Here is a 6,228-nt window from a genome sequence, read left to right as displayed (position 1 = left end):
ATGATTTCAAGAGAACCTTTCATCAAGCTTTGCATGGTTCCCAACTTAAAAAAAATTCTATGTTGCGACACAAGTAACCGAAGACTCTTATTACGTCTTGGAAGTGTCCACTCCTGCCTATATTGGATCCTGTTCCTGCTACTATTTGGGTAAGCAACAGGACCATACACTTTTGTAGGAAGAAATGGAAACCAATTGCAATGCGTGGCACCACATCCAATAATGTAAAAAAAGACAGGGGTGATTTTTATCACACAAAACCAACATCTAGGGGCTCACAGGCTCTATCGGAGAGGACAGACCGTCTTGAGTATTCTTACTCAGAGGACTCAAACAAGATTTGATATATCTATATCTCAAATAGAATTCCTATGTCAAGGGAACAAATGGGCCCTCTCTGTAGATCTCTAAAATAAAAATATCATTCAATTTAAACAATTACCCCTGAAAAGTGCTCAAAAGCTGCTACATCTGGACGGACTCCTCTTTTTAGGCTGTCTGATACTCTCCCTATTACCCATTGGAGTCGGTCGAATGTTTTCCTTTAACTTAATTTTTCCCTTCCCTCTTCCCCCCCCCCCTTTTTTTTTCCCTTCTTTTTCTCCCTTCCCCCTCTTGTTCCTATCTTACGGTGGTCTGGATGCTTCATACCCCCTAGTTACCTTTATCAAGCACCAATAGGATCTCCTGAGGAAGCTAAGAGCAAAACGCGGAGTGATGCATTGGCGCTAGTGTTGTGAATCCTTTGGCTGGCTCATAACGAGAAGACTACTGTCATTACAACATATTTTTGACTATTCTCAGGCCATTCACAAAGATCTCCTAGTCCAGCCACAGCTTTATATGTGAGATTTACCATTGTGTTTATGTACTCATTCTCGATGCATGTTTTTATGAAATAACAAATTTGATAATTTTTACACTTTTTAAATAATATTTTTTCCTTGCTGGGATTATAGTAGCAGACTTAAAAGTAGCCTCTGCTACTATTCTCTTCCTCCTTTTTTTAACAGGAGCATACACAGCTAGCTACTTGCTAGCAAACATGATTTCAGGCAAAATAAATGAAGTATTATCCCCATGAAAAAAAAAAAAGGCTAGTTTGAGCACAGTGGACAAAAAAAATTAAACAAAGCAAAAGATGATTGTAATATGTGCAGAGTGGAAGATGTGTCACTGCTCTACTGTGTGCAAACTCAAGGTTGTTCAATAGGCCTCAAAGTGTTTTTACATTAAACTTTTTTTTTGGGTTTTGGATATAACTGCGTTAGATTAGAACACCTATTGTTTTTATTGCTGTGTCTCCGTTAGGGAGATTCACCCTCTATACTTGTCCTGTTTACCATTATCATTGAATGTAAAAGTAAGAAAAAAAAACAAATGTTGGGTTGTGCCCAAAAAAGTAATAGAAGAAATCTTCCAATGTACTAGTTCTGATGACCTGGTAGGGGAAGGATGCCAAGGGATTTCCCCTAATTTGCAGGGATTTCCTCTCACTTCTTGTTTTGGCTATGGGACAGGAAGTGAAGGGAAATCTCTCTAATGGGACAGATGCCAAAAAAAAATAATTAAAGAAAAAAAAGTTTGCTGAGATGTGAGTTTTTCCTTTTAGCAGTTTTATATCTGCTCTACTATATATATGCCCTACTGTGCGAGAAAATCTTCTCCCAATACATACCTTACCTGTGACAATATTAAAGTGTTTCCATGGACTTTCCATGGACTTCCATACCGTGATGATGTAGAGATTATTGGTTCAGTATGCAGTTTGGTGATTTGTAATGAAAAAAATCCTTCCTAGAATAATACTTGTCTGACACCATCCTTAGGCTAAACACAGATGTAAGATGACAACCATTTTTGTCCAGAATGGGCAATGAACTCCCATCCACTGGGGATGCTCAGGTGGACCAGACAGTTACTTTCCCAGGCAATGCTCTTTCAACCTCATAATCTAATACTGACTTCTGCATCTTCTCTCCATCTTTCTTCCTTTTCTCCCCACAGAAGATACATTTTGACTTTTGACAATTCGTTCCAGAAACATGCTTGTAATCCAAAGCACTTGTATATCAAAGCAAATTCCCCCATAAGAAATAATGCAAACTCAAATGATTCATTCCACAACCATTTATTCATAGGTCCTGCAGTTTATAGTCTTTTTATGTGGACTATAAACTGCAGGACCTATATATAAATGGTTGTGGAATGAATCATTTGAGTTTGCATTATTTCTTATGGGGGAATTTGCTTTGATATACAAGTGCTTTGGATTACAAGCATGTTTCTGGAACGAAAGTGACCAGGTTGTGTAACCATAAAATGTCCATCCACAAATGGAAGCCTCCACAAGGGGATTAGACCCTTAAAGAACCTGCTGACTAGCGGGTCTGCCGCCAGAGGTTGATCCCAAAAAACAGACAGGGCCGCAATTTGTACCTTTAAGGTACTAATGGCCAGTCCCTTATCCGCACCGTCTTGTAAAAACTCCAAGACTGTCGGGATACTTATAGACACCTTTTTAGTGTCCAACCATGAACAAAAAACCTTCCAATACTTAACATAAATTGCTTGGGTTACCCTCTTTCTACTAGAAAGGAGTGTTCTAATCACCCTATCCGAGAGCCCCTTAGACTTCAAGAGGCTCTCTTCAGACGCCAGGCCGATAACTTTAGGGTCTGTATTTCTGGCAACAGAACTGGACCCTGGGACAGCAGATCCTCTCTCTCGGGCAGTATGAGGGGAGGCTCGTCTGTCAGGCCCAGCAGCATTGAGAACCACGGTCTCTTCGGCCAATACGGAACCACCAGTATTAATGTGGTCCGTTCCTGCAAAAATTTCCTCAGGACTAGAGGAATTAGCTTGAATAGGGGGAAGGCGTAGCAAGTGCGAAACGCCCAGTTTTGTGCCAAAGCGTCTATCCCTTTTGCCCCTGCCTCCCTCTCTAGGGAGAAGTATACTGGGACCTAGGTGTTCGCTTTCCTGGCGAACAAGTCCACCTCCGGAAGACCCCATTTGCGCACTATCAGCTGGAAACTCTCCCTGTTCAGGGACCATTCTGATTCATACACCCGGTGTCGACTCAGAAAGTCTGCCAGGTGGTTGTCCACCCCCTTTAGATGGACCGCTGAAACCAATTCTAGGTTTTCTTCTGCCCAATGCATGATCGTACTTGTTAGCTTGATCAAGTACGGGCATCTCGTTCCTCCCTGTTTGTTTAGGTAGGAAACCGTCACTATATTGTCCGAGAGGACCTGTACATGGTGGTCCTTCAGATCCCTGGCAAACGCCCTAAGGCTTCCCAGATTGCCTACAACTCCCTCCAATTGGCCAACCTCTGGGACTGTGTCTTCCCCCAGCATCCTTGGGCTACTTTCCACCCCAAGTGGGCCCCCCAGCCCCAAGCACTGGCATCCGTAGTGATGCAGACAGACAGTGGAGGAGACCACCATAGACCCCGTACTAGGTTCTCCTCTCTCTTTTACCACCAAAGAGACCTTCTGGTCTTTGAGGATAGATAGATAATCCTGTCCAGGGGTTCTTGTGTCCCGTCCCAGCTGCTCAGCATATTGGCCTGAAGGCACCTGAAATGAGCCCTTGCCCAAGGAACCGCAGGGATTGTTGCCACTAATAGGCCCAACCCTGCCATAGCTGAGCGGATGGAAATTGTCCGATTGGACTGCAAAAAGGTTACCATCTCTTTCACCTTTTCTACTTTTTCCCCTGTGAGGAAGACTTTCTGTGACACCGAATCTACCAGGAAACCTAGATACTGTATGGCCTGTGTTGGTGTCAAGTGCGACTTTTCTTTGTTTATTAACCACCCCAGCCTTTTTAGGCAAGAGATGGCTACCCTCAGATCTCCCTGCAGTTGGAGCTTTGAGGGGGCGAAGAATAAAAGGTCGTCCAAGTATGGTATGACAGCGACCCCTTTCAGCCTCAGGGGAGCCAACGCTTCTGCCAGGACCTTGGTAAATATCCTGGGGGAAGAAGATAGACCGAATGACAGAGCCCTGAATTGGAGGTATCGGATCTGCCTTCCCCAAAGAATCGCTATCCTTAAATACTTTTGAGAGTCTTCTCGAATGGGGATGTGTAGGTACGCGTCCCTCAGATCGAGAGAGGCCATGAAACAATTTGGAGGGAGTACTGACCTCACTGTAAAAATTGTTTCCATCCGGAATTTCTTGTAAGTTACCCACTTGTTCAGTAACTTTAGATTCAAAATTAACCGGAATTTGCCTGACGGTTTCTTCACTACAAACACATGCGAGTAGAAACCGTGGTTTATTTCTTGTGACGGAACTGGCACTAGAACCCTCTGGTCTATTAAATCGCCAATTTGCGACAGCATAGCTGTCGCTTTCTGGGGATCTTTGGGAGGCTTGGTCAGACACATCCTTGCAGGCGGGGTGTGCTTGAACTGTATTTTGTAACCCTCCCTGATGATCCTCAGAATAAAAGTATTTGGGGTAGTCTTTTCCCACTGTGGGAGGAACTGCCCCAGTCTTCCCCCCACAGGGACCAGGTCACTGGGATTTAGAGTTTTTTTTAGAAGAGGAAAAAAGATTGCCCTTCTGTTTTCCTCCCATCCACTGTTTCTTAAGCCCCGTACACACGAGAGGACTTATGTCCGACAGACTTCCAAAGGAGTTCTGCCGAAGTTCTGACAGAGTTCTGACGGACTTTTCGACTGAGCGGACTTGGCCACACACAATCACACTAAACTCCGACGGATTCGAACGTGATGACGTACGACTGGACTCGAATAAGGAAGTTCATAGCCAGTAGCCAATAGCTGCTCTAGCGTCGGTTTTAGTCCGTCGGAATAGCATACACACGAGCGAATTTTTCGGAGGGACCGGGTCCGGCGGAGTTCCGTCTGAAAAATTTGAAGCATGTTCCATTTCTAAAGTCCGTCAGACTTTTGCGAATCAAAAGTCCGTTGCAGCCCACACACGATCGAATAGTCTGACGAAAGCAGTCCGTCGGACTTTGGATGTTGAAAAGTCCGCTCGTGTGTACGCGGCGTTAGGGGTTGACTCATTAGAGGTCTGTCCTTGTGACTGTCCCTGCCTTTGGGGACGAAAAAAGCGTTTACCTGTAGTCTTTTTGGGTTTAACAGGAAAGGCCTTCTTCTTGTCCGCAGTACGGTCCAGGACTTTCTCAAGATCCTGCCCGAACAAGAGGTCTCCCTCAAAGGGGATGCCACATAACCTCACTTTTGAGGCTGAGTCTCCTGACCAAGACTTCAACCAAAGTGCCCTGCGAGATGCGTTTACGAGGGCAGCGGTCCTGGCTGACAATTTAACAGACTCCGCAGAGGCCTCTGCCATATAACCTGCTGCTTTATGTAGCATAGGAAGGGAATCCAGGATTTCCTTTCTGGAGGTCCCCCCTTCCAAATGGCTTTGCAATTGTTCCAGCCAGACCTCCAAGTTGCAAGCCACTATTGTTGTGGCCATTGCAGGTTTTAAATTAGTCATGGTTACTTCCCATGACCTCTTCAGCAGCACCTCCATCCTTTTATCCATGGGATCCTTAAGATCACCCATGTCCTCAAAGGCGAGGTCTGTTGATTTTGCACACTGGGAAAAAGCTGCGTCTACCTTGGGCACTTTGTTCCAGACGCAAGTGGGGTCCTCGCTGAAGGGGAATCTCCGCTTCATACTTTTAGGAAAAATAGCTTTTTCTCTGGCTCCTCACACTCTTTCTTGATCTAATCTACCAGTGTGCTATGAACCGGAAAAACCCTGACTGAATCTGCCTTTAGGGTCTGATACATCCGGTCATGCAAGGACAGGGAGACTGGCTCTTCTTTAATTTCGAGCATCTCATAAATCACCCTTAGTATTACCTTCTCGAGTGAGAGCCTGTATCTGGGAGAGCTTGTCCCTTGAACAGAAATATCTCTGGATGATGCCGTCTCACTTGGGCCATCCAGTGAATCAAATTCCTCTTCCCCTGATTCGTCACCTTCCTCTGGGGTGGAAGCAGGGGGGACTGCAGCTGGTTTTGGGGTCTCAAGGTTTGCTAGCATTGTCTTGATGGATTGCATTTCTTTCTGTACTCCAGAAATCAAATCCTTACAGGCTCCCGTAGCTTCCTTATAGACCAATTTGTCTATGCATGGTTTGCAAAGGGGCTTAGACCATCCTTCTTTTAATTTATTCATACATGAAGGACATCTCTTCTTCCCCCTGACCTCTCTGGTTCTTTGGGCAGAGC

General features: G+C 44.9%; 1 protein-coding gene across 1 annotated transcript in view; it reads right to left on the bottom strand.

The window, feature by feature from the left end:
- HSD11B1 (hydroxysteroid 11-beta dehydrogenase 1) overlaps positions 1–6,228 on the bottom strand; it is a 95,340-nt gene that overhangs the window by 76,192 nt on the left and 12,920 nt on the right. The window lies entirely within an intron of this gene.

Source organism: Lithobates pipiens, unplaced genomic scaffold (genome assembly GCF_037356315.1).
Source record: "Lithobates pipiens isolate NorthernLeopardFrog02 unplaced genomic scaffold, aLitPip1_a1.2 Scaffold_16, whole genome shotgun sequence".
NCBI classification, from domain to species: domain Eukaryota; kingdom Metazoa; phylum Chordata; class Amphibia; order Anura; family Ranidae; genus Lithobates; species Lithobates pipiens.
This window is presented reverse-complemented; position numbering and strand designations above follow the sequence as displayed.